The following is a 9411-nucleotide window of genomic DNA, read 5'->3' as shown; positions in this document are numbered from 1 at the left end:
AAAGTACAATCGTCTGCAGATTTACATAGTCAAATGTTTATTGTGATGCAAGAAGCGTCGCCTTTGTTTACATATACTACGTATAAATCTTTGAGTAGTAACAATGAGAACAAACGGCTCTCTCACCTCGGCTATAACTTGTAATATGTTAATTTATATTTAATATAATAAATTCGTGTGTGAATAGAGAAATGTCCGGGGACAACGCCATATTGTCCCGCGCGCACAATGGCGAGCAACCTTCAATTGCTTTAATCCATTTTATGGCGTGTCACGAGTTTTTTGTGGACTGTGGTACACGCTGATCAAAAGTACAGTGGCACTAGAATGCGTTATTCTGTGTACGAACTAAAACGTTTACATTTCCTATCTCTTCACCAATAGAGTATATTTACATAATATAAAATACATTCTGTGGCGCTTCATTCTTTTAAGGATTTACGCATTGAATTAAATTACTTACAGCTATTCTGAACAAAAATCCATTAGCTCTCAACTCAAACAGAGACACTGGCCATCAAATTATAAGCAAAGGCTACAATTCGCATCCAAAAATTCTTCCTTGGAATGGATTTTGGCCACTTTATTAATTTTTCAGTTCGTTCTATAGGTAACTAGTGTTTCTTCCAAATATAGCTTTTTGTTCTTGAAGTATCATCATTTTATTTTTGTTTGCAGAGCTCTACTTTTATATTTTTAAATGAATTCCTTACGAGAAAGTTCTCAATTCAGCCTGATTTTTCAGACATTATTTTTGTCTACGCGAACGTCTTCACATAGGTATTGTTTTAACTCTTTATAAATACCAGATTGATTTTTAATAGGCATATTATGTAGATATTTATTACTAAGATATTATGAATTTTTATCACAAGATTAATAGGTTTTCATGAGCCTTTAGTTGTATTTACAGGTTTTTTTCGTCGACTGTACATCATAGACGCAACACTTTCTCTAGTCCTTGCATTCCGGGCCCCCTAAATCATATTTAATTGTCATAGAAAAATCGCCGTCCATGTAAATTAGGCAGCTCCAGCGAGATTAGCACACTCTGAATCACGGTAATTAGGAGATTTGTATGCAAAGCCCAGTTTGTGGTGCACTTTATTATGTATTAAAAAGGCGGCGGGTACGCGGGACGTATGCAACATAATGCTAGTTTGAGTGGGCCATTGTGACCCAAATTTGTGGGTCACTCCCATTGCTATAGATTTATGATGCGTAATGATTTAATAAATACGCGGTGATAAAGGATTTTGTTATTTATGTGTGCGCGGTGCGCTTTCTCAGGAATCGGGAAACCGTTGGTCAGTAAATGCATCTGCTTGTCTAGGTCCACTCAAAGTGTAACGTTACAGTCTCGTTAGAATGTTATAAGTCTTATCCATAGATTAGTAGGTATATGTATACCTGATCTCTTACGCTCCGGCTACACGATCCGTCAAGCCTGCGTAGCAAAAACTGTACAAGGAAGATCGAGAACTGCGCAGTCCAATCTTTAGAAATTTTCTAGAACTGGCTTGTGCAGGTAAGCTCTCATGTAAGACGGAGCGTGTAGCCGGAGCTTTACTGACATTAGTTTTATTTAAGATACTTATGTATTCGGTGTTTTTATTCGAGCTATTAAAACATGCACAATGATCCATCCATCCCCCCCATCCCCCATCCCCCCCCAACCCCGCATCCATCTCAGCCGCTATATTCAGGCGGCGCAAGGCCTGAGTGTGTGAAAGTCCCTACAAGAGACTTATATGTCCAGCTGTGAACGTCTACCGATTGACAATGATTAGCCTATCTATTCAATTCAAATTAAAATCATTAATTCAAAGTAGATACACCCTTTTATAGTCTAAATTCTTACATTTGTTTTGAAAGAAATACGATGCAAACTATCTCTGCACCTTTCGTTAAAATCGGTTAAACCGTGGGCCTAAAAGTCAGCCGACAGACGTACATAACTTTCGCATATATACATATAACAAAAGTATGGATTATGTGTTCTATAAGGCTAAGGTTAAGAAAAAACACGTCACACAAAACACCTTGATTGAGATGGACCTTTATTGTTGTAGAAAAATTCGCAAACATCCAAGTTCATAGGTCGGCCCTTCTCCCATTCTCTATTTTTTTTAATGAAAGCATCGTGTCACGTCTTGACGGGGAAACAAAGAGCTTTTGATGTTATCTCTATTCAATTCTGTGATACAATTCTTGTCTTGATGCGACGAGTCAGAGGAGTAAAATACAATAGTTTGAATTTTAATTTGAAGTTTCGCAAAAAAAATTGCACGTTTGTTTACGAAATCAAATCGAGAAGTTGTTTATTCAAAAATGATGGTTCAATGCTTGTTAATTTTGAAGAAACTTTATTTGTGACTTTGTTCAGTGAACCATTTGTTTTTCCTGTTTTCCAACCTACTAGATTTTTTTTTTGACTTAAAAAAGCTTTTAGGTTGACTTTTCTAGCTTTGAGCTTTTAAAGCTCCAAAATGATTTTTTTTTTATATTTTGTCATTTCGTGGAGTTTGATGACAGATATTTTTGCTGATTCTTTTTGTCTGATGGAGATGAAATTTAACAAACATGTGCAGGTTCAGTAGGATAGTAATAAACGATTTAGACCTAAGGTTTGGATGAAGATAATCCTCACTCAAGTGGTGCTCTTGAAGATTTGAGAAATCCCAATGGGATCTTTTAAAAACGTAAGTCAACATGGATAAAGTTGTTGGAACTATTTTGTTACATGTATAATAAACTAGTATGGCGTGGTATGGTCTGAGAAGGTGCAGAGTTTTTACTTTGAATGTGTAAAAGTTGAGACTAAGCTGGCATTTTAAACAAAGTCTTGTATAGCTTCTTCAAGGTAGGCAGAAATTCAAGGCAAAACACGAACCAGAAAACGAAAGCACTAACATCATTTATTGGTACCTACTTCCGTCTCCTTCAAACAGTTGAAAAACAGAAACTGTACGAAGCCCGAAGTTTTCTGTTGCCAAGTAGCATTACCTTCGAATGAAACTTAAGCCGATAAAAAAACCGAAACCAAAAATTTTCACAGAGCGTAATTAACGAAAAAAGATTCTGGGGAAAAATAAACAGGTAAGGGCCCCATCAGATTATGGACTTTATGTTCCATACCTTTTGTCTTGCATAGGTAAATACATCGATGTATATGGATGGGCCCTTCGAAGATAAAAAACGCGCTCAAAAAGTCAATAGAATTTGCAAAATCTTTTGACTTTGTCAATGACGATGACGTAAGATTCAAGCGTATTTTTGCGGACGGAATTGTATGGGAAAGGCTAATCCATATACATCGATGGGTAAATACCATATGGTAAATACCAACTACCAACCAAATACCAACTAGACACGACGACACGAAAAAATTGGCTTTATATTATTGAAGGTTTTATTGAAAACTTCTCGACCAGAAACATGTTTTTTTTTTGTGATAATATGCATATATTATTTTCCTAATGAATAATAATAAAAAAGCCGCATTTAGTGCCCCCACCCAATCCCAGAAAATCAGCGTAAGTAAGAAAAAATAGATTGTAAAGTCGTCGTGTCTTTAAAATCAGGTTAAAAAAGGATACATTGTATTATCATTGAGACTTTTTTTGGGTTGATATGAGACTTTGTAGCTACTCCTCGATGGATGATTTCATGAAGTCAATAAAACTGGGTTCACATAACTTTTTGTCGCACGATACATCGCTAATCTGTTCTTACACTAAACGGGCAAAGCCTGAGCAACTTTGTGACTCCCTCGATAAGGTTTCAGTCAAACAATCCTTCAGATCTGAAGTACCTAGAACTTTCTGTAAGGTTCGGCTCGAATTAAGAATAAGGTACTTACTGTTTTTTTCCGGTTCGGCAAATAAGTACGTAAGTTGGGTTTTTTTTTTCAAGTTACATTTAAGTATCTTCGTCTCCATGTTAGAATGTGCCAGTCTTGCATATGCAGTAGGTATCTATCTATCCACGGAAAGAAGTTAGTATAGGGTTCTCACTGTTGCCCTTACAAATGACAGAGACGAAAATCTGAGTGGGCGTTAACCATTTTGAGTCAAACATATTTTCAAAAACGTTCGAAATTCAATTCAAAAATATTTTCAAAAAAACCCGCGAAATTCAATTCGAGAACATAGTTTCGTTTGTGATTGTTAAACAAAATGGATAACGCCCACTGAGATTTTTGTCTCTGTCATTTGTATGGGATTACGTAACAGAGAGAACCCTATACCTACTAGCTTATTTCCCTGAATATAGTTTAAGTAACTATGTAAAAAAGTATTTACCTACCTACTACCTAAGTATTGAAAACTTATCTCACTGTAAGTATTTGACGAACATAATCCATATCTACTAATATTATAAAAGCGAGTGTGTATGTCTGTTACCTAATCTATCTGTAACTTTTCAATAACATGTTATGGTCGAATTTATTTGAAACTTTATTTACTTACATAATATATAATTATTATGCTTTACAACTTACATACATACATACTGAATTCTACTGAATAGGTACAATGGTATGTTCTAGTACCTATCGGAACATGTGTTTCATTCTCTCTATATTATATGTATATTTAGATTCTAGAATCTAGACGAATGAATTTATACTGAAAGCGTATAGTTTTCAACCCTCCTTTAGCAGTACTCAATACTGCCTACAACTAGCAGCACACGGTCCCAAAAACCAATGCAATTTGATCCACTCGAAACTGTTTCATTCCCTCAATAAGCCCATTCTGTGGTAGAGTTTAGAGGGGAGTGGTGGATCAACTTACACTGGTCTAGGTCCAATGTATTTGTCTTTAGGCATAGAGAGACATGGACGCTGTATCTGAGACAGGAAATTAGGTTTCGATGTTTGAATGCGGTGTACTATCTATTGGATGGTTTTATGTAGAAATGAACAAGTTCTGTTTTTTGATGAAAATTCTCAGTTTTTTAACAATGATAAGTTAGGCTTGATTGCGCTGCAGTCTAAATCTATTCTTTTTCTTGTCTTTCTGGCTGGTTCTTTATGATATACCAGGTTCCATCTTTGACGGGATCATCACTCACGATCAAGTGAGACTACAGTCAAGGGCTAACTTGTATCTGAATTTAAAAAAATGTGTAAGTAGCGCGCGCTATTGTTACTTCTCTTAAACAGGGATGGACCGTGAGTTCGTGCGGCCCTGGGCTGGGCAAATACTACTTGGGGGCCTGCCTAATTCATCAACTAATAGCTAACCCTACCCTAAATTAAAACCCTTATTAACCCTTACTAAGGATCCGCCCATGTTCTTAAAGCCGCTACAGAAATAATTATGATTTTTTTGAGCATTCTATTTACTGTCTCCCTGTGGCATAAGCCGTGCCACATCAGTCCACATTTGAATGTCGTCTTTCTCGGCACACGGCACGGCTCGGACACAACGCGCCGTTTTCGGAGATAAGCGCGCACCAGATTAGAAACATTGCAGGCTCCATACTGTCTCGAATGAACTCGGAATTTGAATCCAGGATTCATGGAATGTTTCGAGCATATGAATATTTTGTTTGCTGCCCAATGTTGTCAAGGTAGACCTCTGATTCTATAATACAAGTGTAAATTAAAAATTTACAACACCTCCGACAAATCAAGGTTACAGTAACTAGAAAAGAGCTGATAACTTTCAAACGGCTGAACCGATTTTCTTCGATTATAGCTAAGAACACTCTCGATCAAGCAGGGTGGCTTGATCGAGACAAACAAAAACAAAAAACTAAATTAAAATCGGTTCATTACTTTAGGAGCTTCGATGCCACTGACAGATACACAGATACACACGTCAAACTTATAACACCCCTCTTTTTGGGTCGGGGGTTAAAAAGAATTACTATGTTTCGTCAAGTTTACAAGGATTTTGGTTTTCTAAAGTTCAAAGATGCCAATGCGCTTCGAAATTATTTAATTGGATAATGCCCAGAGGACTGAGCAGCCATTGGTTTTTTAGGCCAACCCAACCAATGGCACCCTTTGATACTCTATTACTAAACCTCCGCCGTCCATCTGTCTATCTGTCCTTCCGTCTGTTTTTTCGTCAGTCCGTCCGTCTTTCCATCTATCTGTCTATCGGCGGGCTGCATCTCATAATAGGAAGAGAGTTGAAATTTTCACAAAGTATGTACCGTACCTATTTCAATTGCCGTTGTGACAACGAATAATAAAAATTTCAAATTGGCCGCCATCCAAATAATAGTAAACTAAAAACTACATAAAGTTATATACTTACGATATTACGGAACCCATTCGTGTGTGAATCCGACTCGCACTTAATCGGTTCTTTATCCCATAGTGGCATAATTGGTCAATATTTCGATTCCTTTAAATGTAAAGTACTCTACATTAAAATCTAACTTTAATTTAAACGTCTATACTGACGTTGAAAATGACAAAATCTCTTGTAGCTACCCTCTAAAATGTCCAAGTAATGGCATAACCTCCACCATACGTCACGAATCGCCCCCCATGACACTCCATGATGCCCCGCAGAGACTCGGCAGCTAACGAACCTTGAAGCATATTGTTTGTGTTGCCATGGTTTAAGTTGCCATGAATAATGGGACGATCTGGACCCTTCTATGGTTTATTGTCATTTTGCATTAAGCTTGGTGGCTGATGGAGTTAGCTTATCTATATAGTCCATATAGATTTTCTTCTCATCATTCTTGCAAAATATAGATAGATATATATGTTGTATTTCGTACCTGTTTACCCATGAACATAATATTATAGCGGCATAAATATTTAGGTAAAGTTATGAACAGATTTCATCTTAAATATATTTATTTACATTAAAACTCATCACTAAAAAATTATATTTGACACATATATATAAAAAATATGTGTCAGAAAATCCTTAAAATACTGGCAGCACTTTGGCGGTTACTCTGGTGCTGCAAATTACAGGTGACCGCCTGCTTGGATGCTCAATATCAATACTTACATAGAAAATACCTAGATTAGTGAAATCATCAAAAAACCTATCTATTGCCTAAGACATATAAACAATTGAGGTTAACAGTCCAAGCCTAGGCTAACGCAACTCACATTAAACTAAACAATACTTTTAACCAGGACAAACAGACAAAGAAGCCAAATTGACGATATTTAGGAAAAATATTTTTTTTTCTCCGTAACTCATTTACGACTTTGAACACTGGTAGAAAAACTGGTTGGTCCTCATTTCAAAATAATTGCAGTCGTTTTAAAAAATGACTGCATTACCGTTTTGTTTTAAGAGGGCTCTCTCCGTCACTCGCTTCATACAAGCGTAGTTCCAATTTCATTTGAATATTAAGCAACCAAAGTCCATAAAATTTTGCAGACATATTCTAGAAACTAATATCTATGTCTGTGGCTTTCCAGATTTCTGTTAAAATATTCGGTTTCAAAGTTACGCGGTCTTAAAAATTTACATACAAATCTTTGAGCCCCTGTAATTTTAAAACTACATATTTTTAGAACAATCTAAAACACCACAGACACAGATATTAGCTGTTTCTAGAATATGTCTGCAAAATTTCATGGACTTTGGTTGCTTAATATTCAAATTAAATTGGAACTACGATTGTATGAAGCGAGTGACGGAGAGAGCCCTGTTAAAGGCTGTGACAAAAGACTGACAAATGTTATAGTACAAGAGACCACGTAATATGGATGGATAGGTACGTTTTATCGAAGGTTTGAACAATGAGGCCTTTAAAAAAGTAACATAGTTGTCGTCTCAATCGATAGTCGTACACTACTGGACATAAGGCTCTTGTGAAGATTTCCACAAAATAAACGTGAAGCTACAGGAATTCATCATCATCATCATCGACCGATAGATTTCCTTCCTAAAAACTGAAAGCAATGCGTCTGTACATTTTTCTTTGTTGTTCTTTGTTTCACACGACAAGTAAACTACAATTATAATCTCCTAGTGTATTAGTTGTTTGGTCACGAACGGGCATATTGTCCCGTCACCAGTGGCTTATTAGGACAACTACCGTAGCAGAAGTCTGCTCGCATTGTCTGCGCAGAGCGCTCCGAATAAGTACACGTCTACATTCACAGAAGCGCTTACTGTGCGCATTATTGGAAAGGGATGAACTTAAAATACTATTCCTAAATTTGTATATTTATTATTTACTAGAGGATGCCCGCGACTTCGTCCGCGTGGATTTAGGTTTATAAAGATCCCGTGGGAACTGTTTGAATTTTCGGAATAAAAATTTGCCTATGTAAATTATAGGGACGCAAGCTACCTCGGTACCTTTCATACAAATTGGTTAAGCGGGTAAGTCTTTAGGAATCCAGTGGGAACTCTTGATTTTCCGGGATAAAAGTAGCCTATGTCCCTCCCCGCGATATAAGCTAACCCTGTACCAAACGTCAGAATCGGTTAAACTGTTGGGCCGTGAACGGGTAGTAGTCAGACAGACAGACAGATAGACAGACAGACACTTTCGCATTTATAATATTAGTATGGAAGTATTGGATTTATTCCGTTACAAGTTGGCCCTTGACTGCGATATGACCTGGTGGTAAGTGATGATGCAGTCTAAGATGACAGCGGAAAAACTTGGAAGTTTTATTAAACCCGCTTACACGCCCACAAATCTTTACCTTGGTACTACGCGTTATAATTATCTTACTATTTCGTTTATTTAGTACCAACACTGTACTCAACTTCATCTCTCTGGGCTGGTTTCCGCACTTAAACGTTTCCGTCTGTTGTGCGTTACTCAACTTCATATCAAACCTTCAAAGTTTGTCTTTGAGAAAAAAAATCGCTGCAGTACATAAACAGATCATCAAGATAATATGTATTATAATACATATTATTATTAGCAATACCAATCACAAACCAACATTTCATACACAACAATAGGTAAATCCTACCATAACATCTGACACATGAAAGCCACACTCAGTAGGTAAGCCAATACCAAACACTAATTACCATTCAAGCAGCGTATCGATACAATCTAAATGACAAAAACACTGAGCGTGTAACACGGCTTGCTCCAGTCATTGTCATTACAAATTCTTTGGTCAGTCTTTGGAATCTACACTCTTTGTTCTCCCCACATTAGTAACGCCACGGTTTAGGTTTAGGACTCACATGCGAGCTGCTACCCTTCTTCGTCGTAACACTCTTGGCAGAGTGGTCGTGGTCATCATAAAGTGATGTTTTTGGGAGCAAATGTCGTGCCTTACCAGCATTGGCCACTTCTCCCTGCTAACTGATAGTCTGGTACACTCATACACGAGACCACCCTAGGCAGACTTAATTTGGTCGGTCCATCGCAACCTTCTTCGCCCTCTAATACCTTTCACCTTGTCCTGCACTACAAGACTTTCAATGAAGACACTCTCAAGCC

The sequence above is a fragment of the Maniola jurtina genome, chromosome 1, assembly GCF_905333055.1.
Source record: "Maniola jurtina chromosome 1, ilManJurt1.1, whole genome shotgun sequence".
NCBI lineage: Eukaryota > Metazoa > Arthropoda > Insecta > Lepidoptera > Nymphalidae > Maniola > Maniola jurtina.
The sequence above is the reverse complement of the archived record's forward strand: the minus strand, read 5'-3'. Positions refer to the sequence as shown.